Source organism: Ascaphus truei, unplaced genomic scaffold (assembly GCF_040206685.1).
Source record: "Ascaphus truei isolate aAscTru1 unplaced genomic scaffold, aAscTru1.hap1 HAP1_SCAFFOLD_1087, whole genome shotgun sequence".
Lineage (NCBI taxonomy): Eukaryota > Metazoa > Chordata > Amphibia > Anura > Ascaphidae > Ascaphus > Ascaphus truei.
The window spans coordinates 79,908-105,371 of record NW_027453953.1 but is presented as its reverse complement, the minus strand read 5'-3'; the positions used below and the strand labels follow the sequence as shown (position 1 = coordinate 105,371).

General features: G+C 44.3%; 1 long non-coding RNA gene across 1 annotated transcript in view; it reads right to left on the bottom strand.

Moving 5' to 3' along the window:
* LOC142475186 (uncharacterized) overlaps positions 1-25,221 on the bottom strand; it is a 30,401-nt gene extending 5,180 nt beyond the window's left edge. Inside the window, exon 1 of the long non-coding RNA XR_012790777.1 lies at positions 25,058-25,221. This is a non-coding gene — a long non-coding RNA (uncharacterized LOC142475186). The remainder of the gene's footprint in view (positions 1-25,057) is intronic.
* Between the last annotated feature and the right edge of the window lie 243 nt (positions 25,222-25,464).

Below are 25,464 nucleotides of genomic sequence, written 5' to 3'. Positions count from 1 at the left end.
AAGGCTGCGGGAGGGGCAGGTACTAGAGGGAGATAGGGATATTGGGCGTGAGAGGGTGAGAGAGAGCAAGGAGCAGGGCCGGAGCACGGGTTTCATGCGCCCGAGGCGAAACTTAAAATTTGTGCCCCAGTTGTATAAAAAATAATAAGATAAATAAAATAATAAAATAAACAGTGGCGTAGCTATCGGGGCTGCAGGGGGTGCGACCGCACCCCAGTGCGACGCAAAATAAAAATAAAAGGGCGCCAAAATACTGGATAAAAAAAAGAATAATAATTTTAAAAAAAAGATAAATAAATAAAATAATAAGAGGAAAAAATAATAATGATTATTAATGCGCCCCTAAGAGCTCTGCGCGCTAGGCGACCAATGGACGGCCGGCCCTGCGAGGTATGCGGGAGGAAAAGGGGTGAATGGGATAGATATGCAGGGGGATGGGGGAGCAGGTGAGTTATACACAGGGGCACAAGGGCCCCATCACCCGCATCTCTATATACTGAGTGTGCCCCTGTGTATAACAACGCTGATCTGTGCTGCTCCATCTGATCTCACTGCGCAGTGATCCAGGGACCACCCGATCGCCATTTAATGGGGTCAGGAAGGAATTTTTTTTCCCCATTGCACAGCAGGGGTTATGTTTCGCCTTCCTCTGGATCACAGCAACAAACTGCCCTTTGTGCATGAATTATCAGTGAGATCTTTATACACCCTGCATTGGTCTTCACCCCTTCGCTGCCGGAGGGGCCTGCAATGCATTGCTCTGTGTGTTACTATATCGCTCTGCAATGTGCTGCAGGCCCCTCCCAGCAAAGAGATTAATTATTTAAATAAAATACTCTCTTTAATCCAACCTATGTGTAGTGTCTTTTTTATCCGTTGTATCTATTGCTAACAGCACAGTGATTCTTCCCCAGGTCGCTGCACTAGTGTCATGCTGCCAAACCGGGTGTGAAGAAGGTTTATAGGGTCACATATACACTTCTGCCAAAACACAAGTGCAAACAGGAAGCCCCTCTGATCTCATATCTTTTATTACACAAAACAGTATCTAAAAAGGTAAAAAGAACATACATGGGATTCTGCTACAAATATCTCTCTAATTACAAACCAATTTGCAAATCATTCAGATTAGAGTCGAGCGAAAAGAAAGGGTTAAGTATCTCATGTACAGTATATGCAGTGTAGGCTGTTCTGCGCATAACATGCAGGGGACAACGTTTAGGAGATATAAGTAATGCTGATCTCAGAGCTGACCGGCTGACCTGCTGTACCGGCCGACCTGCTCTACTGGCTGACCTGCTGACCTGCTCTACCGGCTGACCTGCTCTACTGGCTGACCTGCTCTACCGGCTGACCGGCTGACCTGCTCTACCGGCTGACCGGCTGACCGGCTTCCCTTCTTTCAGCTAAATGACCTGAATTGTGGCCCCTGTATCTCCCAATTAAACGTATTATTGGCATATTCTTGTTTGACTCGTTCTATACAGACATTTTCTATATATTCATTGTGGGATTTGATAACATCTGTAAGATCTCTCAGAATATCACATTCTGTACGTTTGTGTTGAAGATTTTTACATTCTCAATTTACTTAATATTAGTTTTTGGCATCAATTATTTATATCGAGTCCAAAATACCTTTATACAGAATGCTGTTCCCCTTAGCCCACAAATGCTGCTTCATTAAAGCCCATGGGTGGCACTTTATGCATTCTCAAACTTTTAGGCAACATCCCTAATTTCCAAAAGTGGGATAAAATCTGTGCATATTTAAATGGTTAATTTTCTTACTCAGACTACTAAATCCCTCCCCAAATATATCCGTTTCACATAAAAGTGTGTGCGCTTCTCCTTCCGCCTAACTGGCACGTCGTCCTTACGGGCGCCCCTCCGTGTAACTCCACGCTGCCCTCCAGTGGCAAAAGAAATAAGATACATTTACTATACTCGTCTGGCAGCTGCTCCCGTATAAGGTGGGTAACTCTGTATTAGGGGTCTTGGTAGAGTATATTTTATACTTATGTCGGATAGATGAGGAATTAATATTCCTAACGGATTATTATGAGAGGCTTTAGATCTTATCCTATATGCACGCAGCCCTCGCCTCTCTGACCTTGAACACATACTTCAATCTGATTTTTGAGACTTGAAACTGGATTTCTTAAAACAAACTGATTTTAAACACTGACAAGACTGTAACAATGGTATTTGGGACCAGAGCTAAATTGCTAAAGCTGCCAATGACAGAGCTTCAGATAAAAACCAGCTCTAATACCATCCTAGCCCCTGTTACTGGTTTGAAATATCTGGGCATATAGTTCAACTCCCATTTAACATTTGGGTTGCACATTGATACCCTGACATCCAAATCCTATGCCAAACTAGGTGTACTTTACAGGAACAAATCCTCCCTAAGGCCCTCATGCAGTAATCGCCTACAGCGATTCAGTAAGCCCAGAGAAACTGGCGATTAGAGCAAAAATAACCGTTTTTTTTTGCCGGAAAATAAATAAATAAATAAAATCGGCAGACGCGCGGTAATAAGCCACTTTTCGGCACTGGTCGCCAGTTTTTCAAACACGCTCAATTCTATAAGCCCTGATCAGCTTATTGCGGCTGATCGCCACTTTAAAATTGCTGTTTCTTCTCCAAATTGTCCAGCCACAAAAGTTGGCAAGAAGGTGGGGTGAAGCTGCGATGAAAATAAAATGCATGTGTCCCAGAGCTGATATCCATTAATATCAGCACCAGAGACCCCCGGCATGAATCCGATGCATAAAAAATGCATTTACAGGCAACTTCATTACCGCCAAGGCAATGAAGGGGTTATATACCCGTGCCAGGCTTATTTCGGGTAGCGGGGGTGGGTGAAGGTGGTATTTGGCCCTGGTGGGTGTTTAGGCCTTGCCAGGGGGTTGCGGGATGACTTAACCTCTTCTTTAACTTAGCGGTTAATACCGCTAAGGTAATGAAGGGGTTAATCCCTCCCGCTACCCCCCCCACCCGGTAGGCCTAAACACCCATCCTTGGGGACAATACCCCGTTCACCCACTCCCGCTACCCACAATAAACAAAAATACACATAACAGCCCCACTGGCCACCTCCTAGGTCCCTAATAAACCATTACAATATTCATAAAACCATTATTTTGTTTACACCCAGGATTATTACATGGGATTAGGGCTATGTTATTCAGTGAGGGGTTGTATGTTTCTATTCGTAGGGACAGGCAAGGCCGGAGCCAGATGGGGTTCTCCTGCCTCTGTCCTCCCTGTCTCCTGACCCTTCCTGTAGCCGGACAAAGAAGAAGAAGCAGGCACACGGTCTTTCTCAAAGGAGGTTTAATATGCCATAAAGTCCAACGTTTCGGCAGTCAAGGTGAAGGCTACAAACACAAGAAACAGTCACAATATATACCACCCCCCTGATACTCACCCCTCCCCGCTCTGCCACATAACCAGGATGTTGACGCCCACCTGTTGACATCAGAGCTACCATATGGCACCCCCTAGTGACGTCAGACGTCTAGGTCTAAATCCCTGGCAATACAGCATAGAGCTGTCTTGGAGGACTGCAGCCACAGCCACACCTCTCCCCAGACTGAACACTCCCCCATGATGATGTCAGCTTGACCCGGCAGTCAGGGGGGGGGGGTTAAGGGGGGGGGGGTAAGGGGGGGCGGGCGTGCACCAATCAAGACTGTACTCACAGGGCTGGACAAAGATGTATCCTTCGCCATGGGATCAGTGTCAGAGCAGGGAGGAGTGAGACACTCCTATAAATCACCCTGAAAGTGTAAATAAACCACACACCAAAATATTAATAAAGCATATGTGCACAAAACTAATACAGCAATATACTATTAAAACCATGTGACTGTATACTGCTGATGACATCAGTATAATCCTGCAAAGTTACAGTGAAATTCCACATAAGAATATGCAGTACATCAGTATTTAGAATATACTAGTGTGTATACCTAGGTCAGAAATGGGTACACACAACCAGGGGGGGGGGAAGGGGAAGGGAGGATGGGGAAGGGGGAGGGAGGGAGGGAGGGGAAAGGGGAGGGAGGGGAAGGGGGAGGGAGGGGAAGGGGGAGGGAGGGAGGGGAAGGGGGAGGGAGGGAGGGGATGGGGGAGGGAGGCAGGGGAAAAAAAGAAGGAAAAAAAAAACACACAAAAAGGATAATCTTCCCAATTGGTAAGTGCAGAGTCCATGGATGGTGCAAGATCAAATATGCCTGTAGAAAGACAAAAAATTACCTTCTATTAAGGAAGCATTTTAAATTCTGTTGCTCATTAAGACCCATACCGTTGCTGGTATTTAAAGCATGTATCCAGAATACTTCACGTCTCAATAAGAAAGTCTCCCTATCTGGAGTGCCTTGTCTAGGTGCTACTGTCTCAATACCCATGATGCGTAAAGAGGCAACATTATGATTGTGTTCCACACAGTGTTGCACAAGAATAGAGGGATCCGTACCTTTTCGAATTACATTTTTATGTTCAATGAACCTTGTTTTTAACATTCTTATGGTCTTACCCACATAAAGAAGACCACATGGACACTTTATTACGTACACTACATATTCAGATCTACATGTGATTCTATTTTTGATTTTTATGATCCTCCCGCTTTGGGGGTGACTGAATTGACTACCGGTAGTCAGACTGTTACAGACCGAGCAGCTCATGCATCTAAAGTTACCCGGTCTGCCACCCTCCAGAAAATGAGGAGTTCTGTAGTTACCCTCATTATCTGCATGTATCAGGCTATCCGCCAGATTTCTCCCTCTTTTGAATGCCACCATTGGTGGTACAAAGCAACTTTCAGATAATATATCATCATTTTGCAGAATATGCCAGTGTTTAAGAATGGTAGATTTAATAAAACCACCAGCTTGACTGTATATAGTGGTAAATACAACCCCGTCCTCCTTCTTATTTTTGGTAGCACTTACCTCTTTATCCAGTGCCCGGTCTAACACAGCAGGAGGATATACGCAGGAAGATATCCCCTAGCCAGGAATCTACCACGTAGTTCTCCAATAGCTGGTTCAATATGATCCTTCCTGCTCGTGATTTTGCAGACCTGGACTTTCTGTGAAAAAGGTAATGCATCAATAAGAGAAGGAGGATGATGGCTATCTGCCCTTAAAATTGCATTTCTGTCTGTATCCTTTCTAAAAAGATCAGTATGTAACTCCCCATTAGTCTGTGTAATGAGGACATCTAAAAAAGAGAGTTGCTGTGTACTCCATGTATTAGTGAGGAGGACCGGTGAATGGAGACCATTAAGATACTCAAAAAAAGATAACAGCTGATCCTCCGTACCTGTCCATATGAAAAACATCATCAATATATCTGTAATAGCTTTTAATATGCACTAAAAAGTCTGATTTGTAGATGTACTGCTCTTCGAAATGTGTCATGTATATGTTGGCGTAAGCAGGGGCCATATTACTGCCCATTGCTCTCGCCTTAATCTGCAGGAAGAAATCACTCTCAAATCTAAAATAATTTTTATAGAGAATGAAATGTAAAATGAGCATAATGTGTTCAATTGGAAAAGTATCACTATAATGGCGAATGAGGGCGGCCTTGATTATCTCAAGACCTTAAACATGGGGGATTATTGTATAAAGGCTAGACACATCTAAACTAACCAGAATATGATTAGTCCCATCACCAGGTGAGTTTTTTAATTTGTCAAGGAAATCAAACGTGTCTTTGATGTATGAGTTGGCTGTCTGTGCTATAGGTTGTAGAAATGTGTCTACAAATTTTGCAAGGGTTTGATTTAATGAATTAATAGCAGCTATAATAGGCCGCCCCGGGGGATTGTTTAAATTCTTGTGTATTTTGGGCAAGGTATAGAAAATAGGGCATTTAGGATGCAACATAGTTAGAAACTCAGATTCAGACTCTGTTATCCACCGGTTATTAACCCCCATTTGGATAATTTCCTTAATTTCTCTCGCATAGTTAAAGGTAGGGTCCCTATCCAATTTAATGTAGCAGTTAATGTCACTCAGTTGTCTGATGGTTTCAGCCTTATAATCTGAGTAATTCTGCACTACTAGGGCACCCCCCTTGTCCGCACGCTTAATAATAATCTCATTATTATTAGTCAACATTTTTAATGCTTCCTTTTCCTGAACAGACATATTGTATGTAGCCCTATGTTTGTTTTTTTGTACCTTGCAATGTCCCCCTTAACCAGTCGTATATATGTGCTGACTGATTGATTTTTAAATGGCGGGACAAAAGTGGATTTGAGCTTGCACATTTTGGTACCTTGATAAGAAGCCGAATTATCTGTCCCTTGCTGGTCAGTGGCCAAATTAACTGTCCCTTGTTGTTCATAGGAGGATTACCTGTCCCTGGTTGGATATTGGAATGCACCGATTCTGTAGACCTGTTAGAAAAAAATGATTTAAGGTTTAATACACGTTCAAATTTAAATAGGTCAACCTCCAAATCAAAATCATTAAACAATGTAGTAGGTACATATGAGGGCCCCCTAGCTAAGACAGACATTTCACATTGATTAAGAGTGTAATCAGACAGATTAACAACCAAGGTGTCCATACTCATTTCTGCTCCGTTGTACGTAGGGGATAGGGTGATCTTCCCTTTCCCCTGGCCCCCGCGTCTAATTTTCCTTTTCCTTTCTCCTTGTCCTTGGATTGAAACCAGAGACATAACATAAAACACAGACAAAGCTCAGTGCACATCCAGAAAAACTTATATACGGTACAGTGCCTAAATATACATGTATAAATAACTAATAAATAAAATGGTCTTTTAGTTTAACATTTTGGCCAAATTGTTGTAAGCCCTTGAGCCAAACTTCACGGCAGACCACGTTTCAAGGGTCCCTACACTAATATAAATTCTTAATAACCTGTGCATTGTAAAACATACAGAACACCTACAAGCTCAAATTGAACCCCCAAAATACCCACAACATATATATAAGCATATAAGTTTCACAGAGGAGTGCTACTGAGCATGGCAATTTATATTTAAAACCAGAGACATAACATAAAACACAGACAAAGCTCAGTGCACATCCAGAAAAACTTATATACGGTACAGTGCCTAAATATACATGTATAAATAACTAATAAATAAAATGGTCTTTTAGTTTAACATTTTGGCCAAATTGTTGTAAGCCCTTGAGCCAAACTTCACGGCAGACCACGTTCAAGGGTCCCTACACTAATATAAATTCTTAATAACCTGTGCATTGCCAGGAAGAAAGCTCAGTGCACATCCAGAAAAACTTATATACGGTACAGTGCCTAAATATACATGTATAAATAACTAATAAATAAATAAAATGGTCTTTTAGTTTAACATTTTGGCCAAATTGTTGTAAGCCCTTGAGCCAAACTTCACGGCAGACCACGTTCAAGGGTCCCTACACTAATATAAATTCTTAATAACCTGTGCATTGCCAGGAAGAATGATTTATAATAAATCTGTCAATATGAGTTGCAAAAGTTCTAAGTCTGATTGAAGCTTTTATTAACCTGTACATTACCAGGAAAAGCACTCTGTAATAGATTTGTCACAATCACACTGCATGCAGGCAAGTTCCCCTGATAGTTGGAGATGCCATGGAGTGAGCTTTTAACCATTTAAATGTGGGAGGGAGTGAGCTTCAATTGGATAGGAGGTTGCCACCCTCCAAAACAGCCAAGACTAGCTGCACAAGAATTATAAAACATACAGAACACCTACAAGCTCAAATTGAACCCCCAAAATACCCACAACATATATATAAGCAATATAAGGCAATGCACAGGTTATTAAGAATTTATATTAGTGTAGGGACCCTTGAACGTGGTCTGCCGTGAAGTTTGGCTCAAGGGCTTACAACAATTTGGCCAAAATGTTAAACTAAAAGACCATTTTATTTATAAGTTATTTATACATGTATATTTAGGCACTGTACCGTATATAAGTTTTTCTGGATGTGCACTGAGCTTTGTCTGTGTTTTATGTTATGTCTCTGGTTTTAAATATAAATTGCCATGCTCAGTAGCACTCCTCTGTGAAACTTATATGCTTATATATATGTTGTGGGTATTTTGGGGGTTCAATTTGAGCTTGTAGGTGTTCTGTATGTTTTATAATTCTTGTGCAGCTAGTCTTGGCTGTTTTGGAGGGTGGCAACCTCCTATCCAATTGAAGCTCACTCCCTCCCACATTTAAATGGTTAAAAGCTCACTCCATGGCATCTCCAACTATCAGGGGAACTTGCCTGCATGCAGTGTGATTGTGACAAATCTATTACAGAGTGCTTTTCCTGGTAATGTACAGGTTAATAAAAGCTTCAATCAGACTTAGAACTTTTGCAACTCATATTGACAGATTTATTATAAATCATTCTTCCTGGCAATGCACAGGTTATTAAGAATTTATATTAGTGTAGGGACCCTTGAACGTGGTCTGCCGTGAAGTTTGGCTCAAGGGCTTACAACAATTTGGCCAAAATGTTAAACTAAAAGACCATTTTATTTATTAGTTATTTATACATGTATATTTAGGCACTGTACCGTATATAAGTTTTTCTGGATGTGCACTGAGCTTTGTCTGTGTTTTATGTTATGTCTCTGGTTTTAAATATAAATTGCCATGCTCAGTAGCACTCCTCTGTGAAACTTATATGCTTATGTATATGTTGTGGGTATTTTGGGGGTTCAATTTGAGCTTGTAGGTGTTCTGTATGTTTTATAATTCTTGTGCAGCTAGTCTTGGCTGTTTTGGAGGGTGGCAACCTCCTATCCAATTGAAGCTCACTCCCTCCCACATTTAAATGGTTAAAAGCTCACTCCATGGCATCTCCAACTATCAGGGGAACTTGCCTGCATGCAGTGTGATTGTGACAAATCTATTACAGAGTGCTTTTCCTGGTAATGTACAGGTTAATAAAAGCTTCAATCAGACTTAGAACTTTTGCAACTCATATTGACAGATTTATTATAAATCATTCTTCCTGGCAATGCACAGGTTATTAAGAATTTATATTAGTGTAGGGACCCTTGAACGTGGTCTGCCGTGAAGTTTGGCTCAAGGGCTTACAACAATTTGGCCAAAATGTTAAACTAAAAGACCATTTTATTTATTAGTTATTTATACATGTATATTTAGGCACTGTACCGTATATAAGTTTTTCTGGATGTGCACTGAGCTTTGTCTGTGTTTTATGTTATGTCTCTGGTTTTAAATATAAATTGCCATGCTCAGTAGCACTCCTCTGTGAAACTTATATGCTTATGTATATGTTGTGGGTATTTTGGGGGTTCAATTTGAGCTTGTAGGTGTTCTGTATGTTTTATAATTCTTGTGCAGCTAGTCTTGGCTGTTTTGGAGGGTGGCAACCTCCTATCCAATTGAAGCTCACTCCCTCCCACATTTAAATGGTTAAAAGCTCACTCCATGGCATCTCCAACTATCAGGGGAACTTGCCTGCATGCAGTGTGATTGTGACAAATCTATTACAGAGTGCTTTTCCTGGTAATGTACAGGTTAATAAAAGCTTCAATCAGACTTAGAACTTTTGCAACTCATATTGACAGATTTATTATAAATCATTCTTCCTGGCAATGCACAGGTTATTAAGAATTTATATTAGTGTAGGGACCCTTGAACGTGGTCTGCCGTGAAGTTTGGCTCAAGGGCTTACAACAATTTGGCCAAAATGTTAAACTAAAAGACCATTTTATTTATTAGTTATTTATACATGTATATTTAGGCACTGTACCGTATATAAGTTTTTCTGGATGTGCACTGAGCTTTGTCTGTGTTTTATGTTATGTCTCTGGTTTTAAATATAACCTGTGCATTGCCAGGAAGAATGATTTATAATAAATCTGTCAATATAAGTTGCAAAAGTTCTAAGTCTGATTGAAGCTTTTATTAACCTGTACATTACCAGGAAAAGCACTCTGTAATAGATTTGTCACAATCACACTGCATGCAGGCAAGTTCCCCTGATAGTTGGAGATGCCATGGAGTGAGCTTTTAACCATTTAAATGTGGGAGGGAGTGAGCTTTAATTGGATAGGAGGTTGCCACCCTCCAAAACAGCCAAGACTAGCTGCACAAGAATTATAAAACATACAGAACACCTACTGTACAAGCTCAAATTGAACCCCCAAAATACCCACAACATATATATAAGCATATAAGTTTCACAGAGGAGTGCTACTGAGCATGGCAATATAATTTAAAACCAGAGACATAACATAAAACACAGACAAAGCTCAGTGCACATCCAGAAAAACTTATATACGGTACAGTGCCTAAATATACATGTATAAATAACTAATAAATAAAATGGTCTTTTAGTTTAACATTTTGGCCAAATTGTTGTTTATTTATTAGTTATTTATACAAAATATTCAAGTCCAAAGTCTAAAGCTGCAGTTCAGTCTTTTTTTTTTTTTTTTTTTTTACTTCAATAGTTTCATGTGTGCAATCTCTAATTACCTAAAGAACTGTATAGGTCAATTCGTTCTCCATGTATTGATAGGCGAAATTTGGTGACATAATTAGTGAAGGGATCTGTTTTTCTTCTGCTTCTGTCTCTCAGTGGAAGCTCATGAATATTCATGAGCACTCCTGCATTGACATGTGCTAGAGGGAGGGCAGGGCTGACAAAGGGGTGTGCCAGGGCTTGTGACAGGACATGAAGGGGCAGTGCCTTAGCAAATGGCTGTTAAAATAGAATACAAGAAAATTGGTCTTTCAAAGTTGTTTTTTTAAAAACAGAAAATGCTAAAAGTATTTTTTCTTACTACAGAACAGATTTATTAAAAAAAACACACATGCAGGATATTGACTGAACTGCAGCTTTAAAGCATTGTCCTGCACACAGATCAGAGGCGAAGAATGGATATGGATATCCGATGTGAAGCCGGAAATAAGACCGAGAACAATACCGAAAAGACCGTTTCGAGTGATGAAATAGCCGTGTAACTCTTCCAATTACCTGCAACTTCATGCAGAGAAATAGCAACGCTTGTTTTTAACGTGTTAGCGCCAAGGGGGAATTCAACTGCTGAGAGGTTAAGGGAGTTACTCACCAAACTCAGCGACGCTTCTGTGTCTCTGTGATAACTCCCCCAGGACATGCTCGGAAACCAGAGGTAACTCAATGTATTTTTGATAAATAGAAACTTGACCTCGGAGACTGTGAGACCCCCTCTCCTTCCCCCCCTTCCCTTGGCTTCCCAAACCCCACCATAACCAATACATAAATAACCACAAACACGAGGTCTGGCGGCCGCTGCTTTTTAGTAAAACTTCAATTAACCTAATTAGTGCCAACCCCCTGCCAGAGTGCTCGCTCATTGGGTAAAGGCCAAAGGTACCCGATCCAATGGCCCGTAACTCCCCCCTAGCCGGGCCCCGCCTGTCTGGCGAGAATGGGCCCAGGAACGCACGTGTAAATGAGCCGCGCCCACTCGCCACTCCCAGCCACCTTTTATTTTATTTCTGTTATTCATTTTCATTGTTTATTTATTCTTTTTTTTCTTTTAAACACATACAACCAACATATTTACCAGTATTCACAATAAAGGGCAGGGTGGGCGGGACTCCCATGGCAGGGGGTAGACTGACCCCGCGCCTCTGTCTAATTCTAACCTCCCTGGCCCTTCCCCCGGCTGTGTCACGTCACTGCCAGAGGGGGGGGGGAAGGCCAGGGGGGACGTAGTCCACACTCACAGGTAAGGGAGAGCCTAGTCCCTCTGGTCATAGCACCCGGTCACCGAGGGCTCAAGGATACTTTTCTGGGTTATTTTGAAACGAGCTACACTGGGGAATATTTAGGGGTCTCCTCAAACAAAGAGAGAACATTTAGGGGTCTCTCCAGACACAGAGAACCCCACACACTTAGATCTGAGGTTTGTGCCCCTATTAGGCCTGGGCCTATTAGTAAGTTCAAGCTCGCTGAGGCGGGCTGAGCCGCGCTGAGCTGATGCACAAACCCCCTGCATCTGTCATCAGCACGGCTATAGTTTCCCCCTCCGCATGCGTGCTCATGCGTGCAGAGGCTCAGAAACTTTGCCGAGACAGGCAAGTTTCAAATTTGCCGCTCGGGGAAGCGAAGAAGCGGTCACGTGACCGCTCCCATCCAATGGGAGCGGGGACTAGCCCCGCTTCCCGCTCCGCCTCCTGACACGACTCCGCTCTGCCTCTGCTCCGTCTCCACCCCGCCCCCAGAGCGCGCTCACTGCCTCGCCTTCAAGGACAGAAAAAAACACCCTTTTCAGCAGGCGAGGAAGAGCAGGAGCGCGGTCAGCGCGGCTGAACCCTCTATGTCCCAGGCCTTACATGGGGGGGGGGGGGGTGAGGGGGAGAGAAATACAAAGAAACAAAAATAAGGAGGGACAGAGATAAATAAAAGAGATAAGATTAAAGGGGGAGAGAGAGACTGACAGGAGAGGGAAAGGAAAGGCAGAGAGTAGGGAGACTTCTCACCCAAGGTGATGAAACAGCTGTGACACATGGACACCTTCTCTGGGAAACCTTCCACTACCCATGTGACATTACACCTCCACCGTAGGGGTCCTACGTCTGGGGAGGGTGTGTGTAAAGGATCCTGGGGAGGGACGTATAACGGAGTTCTGGGGAGGGGTATATAATGGGTACTGGGCCTGGGGAGGGTATATAACAGGGTACTGGGCCTGGGGAGGGGTGTATAACAGGGTACTGGGCCTGGGGAGGGGTGTATAACAGGGTACTGGGCCTGGGGAGGGGTGTATAACAGGGTACTGGGCCTGGAGAGGGGTGTATAACAGGGTACTGGGCCTGGAGAGGGGTGTATAACTGGGTACTGGGCCTGGGGAGGTGGGTATATCGGGTATTTGCCCCGTGGAGGGCGGTATAACGTGGTATTGGGGAGGGGGTATAGGTGGAGAAGAAGCCAGGAGCAGGTAGCAGAGGAGCCAGGGCGTAGATACAGGGGTATTCTAGGGGCCCTGAGAAGTTGGTTTGACCGCAGGAGAGGCAGATAAGATCAGGAAGGCTGCGGGAGGGGCAGGTACTAGAGGAAGATAGGGATATTGGGCGTGAGAGGGTGAGAGAGAACAAGGAGCAGGGCCGGAGCACGGGTTTCATGCGCCCGAGGCGAAACTTAAAATTTGTGCCCCAGTTGTATAAAAAATAATAAGATAAATAAAATAATAAAATAAACAGTGGCGTAGCTATCGGGGCTGCAGGGGGTGCGACCGCACCCCAGCGCAACGCAAAATAAAAATAAAAGGGCGCCAAAATACTGGATAAAAAAAAGAATAATAATTTTAAAAAAAAGATAAATAAATAAAATAATAAGAGGAAAAAATAATAATGATTATTAATGCACCCCTAGGAGCTCTGCGCGCTAGGCGACCGCCTAATGGCCGGCCGGCCCTGCGAAGTATGCGGGAGGAAAAGGGGTGAATGGGATAGATATGCAGGGGGATGGGGGAGCAGGTGAGTTATACACAGGGGCACAAGGGCCCCATCACCCGCATCTCTATATACGGAGTGTGCCCCTGTGTATAACAACGCTGATCTGTGCTGCTCCATCTGATCTCACTGCGCAGTGATCCAGGGACCATCCGATCGCCATTTAATGGGGTCAGGAAGGAATTTTTCCCCCCATTGCACAGCAGGGGTTATGTTTCGCCTTCCTCTGGATCACAGCAACAAACTGCCCTTTGTGCATGAATTATCAGTGAGATCTTTATACACCCTGCATTGGTCTTCACCCCTTTGCTGCCGGAGGGGCCTGCAGTGCATTGCTCTGCGTGTTACTATATCGCTCTGCAATGTGCTGCAGGCCCCTCCCAGCAAAGAGATTAATTATTTAAATAAAATACTCTCTTTAATCAAACCTATGTGTAGTGTCTTTTCTATCCGTTTTATCTATTGCTAACAGCTCAGTAATTCTTACCCAGGACGCTGCACTAGTGTCACGCTGCCAAGCCCGGGTGTGAGGGAGATTTATAGGGTCACATATACACTTCTGCCAAAACACAAGTGCAAGATCTGTCATATCTTTTATTACACAAAACGGTATCTAGAAAGGTAAAAATAACATACATGGGATTCTGCTACAAATATCTCTTTAATTACAGTCGAGTCGAGCGAAAGAAAGGGTTAAGTATCTCATGTACAGTATATGCAGTGTAGGCTGTCCTGCAGCATTACATGCAGGGGGCAAAGGGTAGGAGATATAAGTAATGCTGATCTCAGAGCTGACCGGCTGACCTGCTCTACTGGCTGACCGGCTGACCTGCTCTACCGGCTGACCGGCTGACCTGCTCGACCGGCTGACCTGCTCTACTGGCTGACCGGCTGACCTGCTCTACTGGCTGACCGACTGACCTGCTCTACCGGCTGACTGGCTTCCCTTCTTTCAGCTAAATGACCTGAATTGTGGCCCCTGTATCTCCCAATTAAAGCTGCAGTTCAGGCAATATCCTGCATGTGTGGGTTTTTTAATAAATTAGTTCTGTATTAAGAAAAAATACTTTTAGCATTTTCTGTTTTTAAAAAAACAACTTTGAAAGACCAATTTTCTTGTATTCTATTTTAACAGCCATTTGCTAAGGCAATGCCCCTTCATGTCCTGTCACAAGCCCTGGCACACCCCTTTGTCAGCCCTGCCCTCCCTCTAGCATATGTCAGTGCAGGAGTGCTCATGAATATTCATGAGCTTCCACTGAGTGACAGAAGCAGAAGAAAAACAGATCCCTTCACTAATTATGTCAACAAATTTCGCCTATCAATACATGGAGAACGAATTGACCTGCAGCTATACAGTTCTTTAGGTAATTAGAGATTGCCCATGAAACTATTGAAGTAAAAAAATAAAAAAAAAAAAAAAAAAAGACTGAACTGCAGCTTTAAACGTTTTATTGGCATATTCTTGTTTGACTCGTTCCATACAGACATTTTCTATATATTCATTGTGGGATTTGATAACATCTACAGTATAAGATCTCTACGAATATAACATTCTGCACGTTTGTGCTGAAGTTTTTTCCATTCTCAATTTACTTAATATTAGTTTTTGGCATCAATTATTTATATCGAGTCCAAAATACCTTTATACAGAATGCTGTTCCCCTTAGCCCACAAATGCTGCTTCATTAAAGCCCAGGGGTGGCACTTGATGCATTCTCAAACTTTTAGCCAACATCTCTAATTTCCAAAAGTGGGATTAAATCTGTGCATATTTAAATGGTTAATTTTCTCACTCAGACTACTAAATCCCTCCCCAAATATATCCGTTTCACATAAAAGTGTGTGCGCTTCTCCTTCCGCCTAACTGGCACGTCGTCCTTACGGGCGCCACTCCTTGCAACTCCACGCTGCCCTCCAGTGGCAAAAGAAATAAGATACATTTACTATACTCGTCTGGCAGCTGCTCCCGTATAAGGTGGGTAACTCTGTATTAGGGGTCTTGGTAGAGTATATTTTATACTTATGTCGGATAGATGACGGATATATTCCTAACGGGTTATTGTGAGAGGCCTTAGATCTTATCCTATATGCACGCAGCCCTCGCCTCTCTGACCTTGAACACGTACTTCAATCTGATTTTTTGAGACTTGAAACAGGATTTCCCAAAACAAACTGATTTTAAACACTGACAAGACTGTAACAATGGTATTTGGGACCAGAGCTAAATTGCTAAAGCTGCCAATGACAGAGCTTCAGATAAAAACCAGCTCTAAAACCATCCTAGCCCCTGTTACTTGTTTGAAATATCTGGGCATTCAACTCCCATTTAACATTTGGGTTGCACATTGATACCCTGACATCCAAATCCTATGCCAAACTAGGTGTACTTTAAAGGAACAAATCCTCCCTAAGGCCCTCATGCAGTAAGCAGCTATAAGCCACTTACAGTATCACCAGCTTATCGCCAAAAAAGCCACACTGATACACACACACACACACACACACACACCCACTGATACACACACACCCACCCACTAATACACACACACACACACACACCCACTAATACACACACACACACACCCACCCACTAATACACACACACACACACACACACACACACACACACACACACACACACACACAGATACACATACACACACACACACACAGATACACAAACACACAGAGATGCACATACACACACACACACAAATACACACAAATACACACACACACACAGATACACACAGATACACATACACACACACACACACACACTGATACACACACACACACACACACACACACACACACGCACACAGATACTCACACACACACAGAGATGCACATACACACACACACTGATACACATACACACACACACACACACACACACACTGATACACATACACACACACACACACACACTGATACACATACACACACACACACACACACAGATACAGACCCACTGATACACACACACACCCACTGATACACACACACCCACTGATTCACACACACACCCACACACCCACACACACACTGATACACACACACTGATACACACACACACACACACACACCGAGATACACCCCGCCTCCCCCTGCACCGCCTGCGACCGCGCAGCAACCACTGCCCGCCCCCGAGCCCATCTCCCACACCAAGGGGACGGGGGGAAGTGAGCGCCGGGGGGCAAAGCTGTGAGCGACGGGGGGGCAAAGGTGGGAGCGCCGGGGGGGCAAAGGTGGGAGCGCCGGGGGGGCAAAGCTGTGAGCGCCGGTGGGGGCAAAGTTGGGAGCGCCGGGGGGGCAAAGGTGGGAGTGCCGATGGGGCAAAGGTGGGAGTGCCGATGGGGCAAAGGTGGGAGTGCCGATGGGGCAAAGGTGGGAGCGCCGATGGGGCAATGGTGAGAGCGCCGGGGGGGCAATGGTGGGAGCGCCGGGGGGGCAATGGTGGGAGCGCCGGGGGGGCAAAGGTACAAGGTGGTACAAAGGTAGGCGCATCCCCGCTACCACCTCCTATTACCCCCCCTGGCTGGGACCCGGGACAGAAAGGGGACACTCACCGTGAACAGAGGAGCCGGGAGCGGGAAGACACGTGTGCTCTGCACAAAGCGGAAGTCCCGCCCCCGGCTTCCTCTGACCTGCTTGCAACCAATCCCCTGCGGGCCGGCCAGCATTCTAAGTCCCGCCCCCGGCATCATCATTCATCCAATCCCATGCGGGCCGGCCGGCATTCTAAGTCCCGCCCCCGGCATTCTCCTTCATTCAGTCTCCCCGGCAGCATTCACACACACACATAGAAAATACTTACCGGCCGCCGCATTCTCCTCACCGCCGTTGCCCCGCAATACCGGGACCAGGGACAAAAACCGGGACATAACCGGGACGGAGCTAAAATCGGGACAGGGCAGAAAAAAACGGGACTGTCCCGGCAAAACCGGGACGAATGGCCACCCTACTTAGACTATTCACTTGAGTGGACCATAAAGTGTCTTATAGAGGGAACTCTAAGGTGTCTTAAGATGCATTAAGATATATTATGTATGTAAATATTTATTTATATAGCGCTTTATAAGAGAGGCAATACAGTACAGAGAATTATAGTACAATAAGTGCAACAAACAAAATCAGACAATAGGAAAGGAAATCCCTGGCCTGGAGAGCTTACAGTCTTAATGCTAGATCCATGGAACTCTCTTGTGTTTACGCTAATAACGGGACATTCCTGAAATTGGTACCTGACCCTGTGTGGTAGGCAGAGACACAGGGGCAGTGCCTGCCAATATCATAAAGAGCAGTGCACTTCCTATTTAGTAGAAGTGTGTGTCAGAGTTAAGAGTTCAGTCCAGAGTTAGAGTCTGCTGAGTCTGTCACCTGGCTGGCCTAGGGTGACAGAGAGAGCCAGTATCAATTGGCCGTTGGAGAAGGGGAGCCATCAGCCTCTGAGTAGAGCTGATGCAACCTTAGTTAGGGAGGTGGACCAATTCCTCTCACCCTGTTTAGGGGGCAAGGGAAGAGCTAGCCCCACCCTGGTTGCCCTTGACCTGGGGTGGTGGCAGGGACACAGAGACCATCCTGAGGGCTGCTTTTAAAGATATACAGTGTGAGACTGGAATCTCTCATCCCCGAGGGGGGGGGGGGGGACTCTCTGGAAGGATTCCACCCGTATTCCTGGGGCTCAGAGATGGAGGCGCTGCACCATTACATACATAGTTACATAGTTACATAATAGATGAGGTTGAAAAAAGACGTACGTCCATCAAGTTCAACCTATGCTAAATTCAGACAACAGATACTTTATTCTATATCTATACTTACTTATTGATCCAGAGGAAGGCAAACAAAAAACCCCATTAAGGGGAAAAATTAATTCCTTCCTGACTCCAAGAATTGGCAATCGGATTAATCCCTGGATCAACATCCTTCCCATAAATACTTATTTGGCATATCCCTGTATACCTGTCCCATCTAAAAAGATGTCCAACCTTTTTTTGAACAAATCTATTGTATCTGCCATCACAGTCTCCATGGGTAATGAGTTCCACATTTTAACTGCCCTTACTGTAAAGAACCCTTTCCTTTGTTGCTGGTGAAATTTCCTTTCCTCCAACTTTTTTTTTTTACCAAATTTTTTTTTATTAGGCAATAATAATTGTTAACAAATTTGTTAAAACAAATCATATGTGGCCTAATACAGTTAACATTTTGAAAGAAAGAGACTCCACGTCCCCCTGTTCCTCCGGGGTCAATCGGGGTAGCATGGAGTTGAAACAGAAAGAAGATGAAAGAGAAAGGAGAGAGGGGGGAGGAGGGGGGGGGAGGGGGGGAGCGGGTGTATCACCCCCTCGTCCTGATCCGCCCAAACACTTGCCATCTCCTATGATGGCCTCCAGGGCTGTATTTATGTATTAGTTCTATTGGTCTGGGTCATACGTGTGTACCACGGATCCCAAGTTTTGTTGAAGGTGGTAGTGGACCTTATCACAAATGCAGACAGTCTCTCCATGTCTTTTACATCATTGATTCTGTTTATCACCGTCTGTCTGGAGGGGGGAGACACCTTCTTCCAGGCGGCTGCCACCGCACATCTGGCCGCCGTGACAATAAGGGAGATTAATTTGCCTGTTGGTCGGTCCAGTGTCTCTAGGGGCCTGGCCAATAGGTAGGTCAGCGGATCAATTGGGATTGTGAGGTCTGTGACCTCTTTTATAAGATTATGTATAGTTTCCCAGTATTTTTGAATTTCTGGACATGACCACCAGATGTGGGCCATGTCCCCCCATTGACCGCAGCCTCTCCAGCATAGGTCGGAGGCCAGTGCGTAGATTTGGCTAATTTTGGCTGGGGTAAGGTACCAGCGAAACAGGATTTTATAAATATTCTCTTTTATTGTGGTGCATATGGAAGTTCCTGAGGCTGTTTCCCAATCCTCTCGGTCTATAACAATGTCCAATTCTGCTGCCCAATGCAGCATATAGTCGTGCGTCGGAGCTTCTGAGGCTTTCTCAAGCTCTGCACATATTTGCGTTATAAGACCTTTCTGATGGCCGGGCTCTCTGCAGAGCCTTTCAAACCCAGTGAGAGGGGGAAATTCCAACGTTGGGGATAATGTTTGAGTGAAGTGCCGAATTTGTAGGTATTTGAAGACGTTTTGGTCTCTTAGTTCATATTTGGTCCGTAGATTTTGATAACTCAGGAACTGCCCAAAGCTCAGGAGGTCAACAATTGCTCTGATATTTTTGGTTTCAAATTGGTCAAATTGTCTGGGCTCACATCCAGGTGGGAATTTTGGGTTTTTGTGAATTGGTGTAAGTTGGGAGTGAGGTGACATGAGCTTAAATTTATATCTGCATTTCGTCCAAATTTCCCAGGTGTGTCTCATTGGGCCTAATTGGAATTTTTACTTGGCATGTCTTCCTTACTCATGGACCAAAGGCAAGCTGGTAGTGAGGGCGTCCCGGCATAATGTGTTTCTATACCTAGCCAACAGTATTGTTTCGGGCTAGTGTTCCAGACCACCGCCTGTCGCAGTTGTGCGGCCAGGTAGTATCTTGACACGTCTGGAACTCCTAGTCCTCCTCTCCCCCTTGGGGCCAGAAGAACCGTTTTGGCGACTCTAGGTTTTTTACCTTGCCAAATAAAGTGGAAAATTGATTATTGAATATTCTTTAATTCTGAGCCAGGGATGGGGACCGGAGTGTCTGGAAGTAGTATAGCAATCTAGGGAGTATGTTCATTTTAACCGAGACCATCCTCCCGATCCATGATATTTGGTATCCTCCCCATTTGTCTAGATCTTGTTTGATTTTTTTGAACAGTGCCGGATAGTTATGTTGGTAAAGAGTTTGGTAAGTCCTCGATATCTTAACTCCCAAGTATTTGATACAGGAGGAGCTCCAACGACAGTCAAAATTTAGTTTGAGGAGTTTCACCTCTGGCTCTGGCAGGCTTAGATTCAGGGCCTCCGATTTGTCTTGGTTTATTTTATATCCTGAAATTTGTCCAAATTCATGGAGTTCTTTATGAAGGTTGGGTAGGGAGATTTGAGGTTTGGATAGGGTTAGTATGACATCATCAGCAAATAGGGATATTTTGTGCTGCCTTTGTCCAATTTCTATTCCCTGGATGTCTCTATTGAGCCTTATTGCTGATGCCAGCGGTTCTATGGTTAGTGCAAAGAGGAGAGGAGATAAGGGGCATCCCTGTTGAGTACCATTTGTAATCTCGAACCTCTGGTTATTGCCGCCGGGTAGTTTTACCGTTGCTGATGGGTTGTGGTATAATCTACGGACCCCCTCTAGGTATGCGTCTTTGAAGCCGAATTTACGCATAGTTTGGTCCAGGAATTGCCAGTTTATCCTATCGAACGCCTTCTCTGCGTCTAGGCTTAATAAAAGTGCTTTGGTCCCCGAGAGGTGGACATGCTCAATTATGTTGATTATCTTCCGAGTATTATCTGAGGCTTGTCTGCCCATTACGAATCCGACTTGATCTATATTTATGAGCCTCGGTAAGATGGGATTTAATCTGTTAGCCAGAATTTTACTATATAGTTTGAGATCAATGTTAAGTAGGGAAATTGGACGATAGCTTCCACACTGCATCGGGTCTCTGCCGTCCTTGTGAATGATGGCCAGATTAGCTAGAGACATTGATGCGGGAATCTGATTCCCTTCCAAGAAATGGTTAAATGTAGCTAGAAGATGTTTGGATAGTGTGGGCAGGAATCTTTTATAGTAAACATTGGTGAAACCGTCAAGGCCAGGAGACTTGGTGATCTTTTTAAGATTTGACCGCCATTTCCAGTTCCTCTTTTGTAATCTCAGCATTGAGGACTGTGTTCTCCTCCTCCGTTAAGGTGGGGAGTTGGCATTTATTCAGATATTGTGTTATATTTTCTATGGTTATTGGTGGAGAGCGGTCATTTTTGGATCTGAGGTTATATAACTCCGTGTAGTATTTAGTGAATTCTTCTGCGATTTTATTCTCACTATATTGTATCTCACCAGATTTACTTTTGATAGCTGTTATTTGGGATCGCTTTTGCACCCCTCTTAGTTTACTTGCTAAGAGTCTGTCAGCCTTGTTCCCTTTGTCGTAGTACAGTTGGTTTGTCCATTTAAGGGCCTTTTCCACATCCTCCAGCTGAATTTGCCTAAGTTTTGATCTAGTTGCAAGCAATTGTTTATATAGTTTTTTGTAGGGTCTGCCTTATGGGCTTGTTCTATTGTTTTAATGCTATCTGTTAGTTCCTTGATTTGTATTAGGCGGGCTTTTTTCCTATGGGAGGCGATGGAGATTATTTTCCCTCTGATGGTTGCCTTATGGGCTTCCCATAGGATTGCTGGAGAGGAAACTGTACCTGTGTTGAAAAAGAAATAGTCCTTAAGTGAGGCTCTTATTTCCCTTTCTATCTCTGGGTGATTTAATAGCGAATCGTTAAGTCTCCAAGAGTAATTTGTTGTTTTTTCAAAGGGGAGTGATAATGTCAAGGTGATTGGGGCGTGATCCGACCAGGTGATAGAGCCAATGTCTGATTCAGTGGTTGCCGCCAGTACGTTTTTTGTGGTCAGTAAATAATCTATTCGAGAATAAGTCTGGTGAGGAGCTGAGTAAAAAGTATAGTCTCTCTGGCCCTGATGCTGGGATCTCCATATGTCCACTAATGAAAATTCATTTAGAATTCCCCTAAACCTTTTCGCCTTGATCTGGGAGTGGGTTGTGCGGGGGGGTCCCATCGTGGTTGATCTATCCTCGGTGGGGTTTAGCACCATATTTAGGTCTCCTCCCACTATCATCGAGGATAGATATCCCGGGTCGACGCCCTCGAGAACAGACTGTAGAAATTCAATTTGGTTTTCGTTTGGGGCGTATACATTGATCAGGGCAATTGTCGAGCCCGCTAAAGAGCCATACACCACTAGAAATCTACCCTCTGGGTCCGCTGTTGTTTTGATATGATTGAATGGGGTGCCTTGTCTGATCAGGATAGCTACACCCCTTTTCTTACTGCTGAATGAAGCAAAAAAGCTTGTTGGGAACATTTTTTTGAATAAATTTGGGGGGTCCTGAGATGTGAAGTGGGTCTCCTGTAGGAATATAATGTCCCCCCCCTGTTTTTTTCATGTCCTGGAGGGCCAATCGTCGCTTTCTATGATTTTGCAGTCCTTTTACGTTTAGAGATCTGACTCTGATCGGGGCTGACGTTGCCATTTTAATGCTTTAAATTTATGGTGCGTGGGCTTGAGGTCTCAGCTTTCCCACTAGTTGAGACCCTGCTCCCATTTTTTGGTGAGATGATGTGCACGGGAGTGCAGTTTTTTAAAGTAGGGGGTATGGCTTCTATGACATTCTTTGAGGGCCTATAGTCGGGCTGCTCAGGCGAGGGGGTGGTTGGGGGAGGGGAGAGGAGGGGGATAGATCTGCCGGGACAGGGTCAGCAGATGAAGGAGAAGTGAGAATAGGCCTTGAAAAGGCCTAAATGTGGTTTTGCCTTGTCTCCGAGAGACCGGCATTCGGGTAGGTTTACCCGTTCTGGGGTGGGTCCGGGGCCCGAGGTCAGGGGCGCAACAGTGAGGTCCTGGCCCTCTGTTGCTTGTGTGACCATTCGACCCTTCGACCTTTGGTTACAGGTAGGTGTATGGGAAGGGGGGGGGTGGAGGTGGGGCTACAGCGGGAGGGGGGGGATTGGTATTGGGAGGGGGGGAAGGGGGGTAGAGGGGGATGGGAGGGGAGTGGTTGTTAGGGAGGTAAGGAACGAGGTGGGCGGGGGTAGGGAAGGAAGGAGGGGGGCGCGAGGTAGGAGGGGCGAAAGAAAAATGTAGATCAGGGTCTGTAGTTGAGCAGCCGTGAGTTATATGGTACTGTTATAACATCTTTTGCATGCTGATAAGATATGGCACACATTGTGATATCATTAGTTAACATAGGTACGGGGAACATCGTTTTAGTTATACATTTTGTAGTACAGAGTTCTTCTGGCTTTGCCTCGTCCGAGACAACAGATACTTTATTCTATATCTATACTTACTTATTGATCCAGAGGAAGGCAAACAAAAAACCCCATTAAGGGGAAAAATTAATTCCTTCCTGACTCCAAGAATTGGCAATCGGATTAATCCCTGGATCAACATCCTTCCCATATATACTTATTTGGTATATCCCTGTATACCTTTCCCATCTAAAAAGATGTCCAACCTTTTTTTGAACAAATCTATTGTATCTGCCATCACAGTCTCCATGGGTAATGAATTCCACATTTTAACTGCCCTTACTGTAAAGAACCCTTTCCTTTGTTGCTGGTGAAATTTCCTTTCCTCCAACCTTAAGGGATGGCCCCGAGTCCTTTGTACTGCCCGTGGGATGAATAGTTCTTTTGAAAGCTCCTTGTATTGTCCCTGAATATATTTGTATATAGTTATCATATCCCCTCTTAGACGCCTCTTTTCTAATGTAAATAAATCCAATATAGCCAGCCTCTCCTCATAAGTTAGAATGTCCATCCCCTTTATTAATTTAGTGGCTCTTCTCTGCACTCTCTCTAGTTCCATAATGTCTTTTCTTAGGATTGGTGCCCAAAATTGTACTCCATATTCAAGGTGTGGTCTTACTAATGCTTTGTAAAGGGGCATAATTATGTCTACTTCCCTTCCATCCATTGCCCGTTTGATGCAAGATAAGATCTTGTTTGCCTTTGCAGCTACTGCATGACATTGGGCACTATTGCTAAGCCTGCTGTCTACAAGCACCCCTAAATCCTTCTCCATCAAGGATTCCCCCAATATATCTCCATTTAATTTGTAAGTCGCCTTTTTATTCTTGCATCCCAAATGCATAACCTTACATTTATCTGTATTAAACCTCATTTGCCATTTACCTGCCCACGTTTCCAGTCTCTCCAAGTCCTTCTTAAGAGAAATTTCATCCTGCTCTGATGAGACGGAGGCATTCACCCCAGAAACCTGATCCTGTCATCCCTCATACCATCGCGGGAGACTCAGGCCCCCCTGTTGCCAGCAGGTATGCACCACACTCAGACACGTAGCCAGACCCTAGTACAGAGGAGGGGGGCCCGATCTGCGATTGGCCCAGGGAAGGGGGGCTACATTGGGAATCGATGTTATTTTTCTTCATATTAATGGGTATCCTCAAAGCTAATGATATGCCAAAATGACGTCCATTAGCAAAACTACAATTGTTTCTTCACTTTTTCTGCTTGATGAATAGGGTGACCAGATTTCGAAAATTAAAAACCGGGACACCTTAAAAAATAATTTATTAAACAAATTACATCACGTGACACCCCCCGTTGCCATGACAACAAGACACTCTGATGCCCCTGCAGTGTTAGTGTGTATAGAGGTGGGGGCTTTGCTTGGGCCCTTCAACTCTTACAGCCAGGGCATTATTGGCCAGGAATGCCCAGTTCGGAGGGGATTACTACTTCAAAATGTATTTGATTCGTAACAACATCAAAAAACTCTAATACCAATAACTAACAACCACAGACAATGATAATCTAAACCATCAAATAAAATGTCTACGGCCCTTGTTCAAGCATGTTTGCGGTACTTACCAGATAAATCAGTGCCTGCAATCCACGACTGTATCCGCCTCTCCGAGCGTCTCTCAAACGGAAAAGAAGAGCAAAAAATAGAGTTGGAACATACCTATCATACAGGGATGAGAGAGAGAGACAGAGAATGAGAGAGAGACAGAGAATGAGAGAGAGACAGAGAATGAGAGAGAGACAGAGAATGAGAGAGAGACAGAGAATGAGAGAGAGACAGAGAATGAGAGAGAGACAGAGAGAGGGACATAGGGAGAGAGAGACACAGAGAGAGAGAGACAGACACAGAGAGAGAGAGAGAGAGACAAAAGTAATGTACTGTATAACCATTATACCGTACCCCCTAGTATTCGTGTAATCATTGTCCCACACCCCCTATTACTCACGCTTTGGCAATACTGAAATGTTCTTTT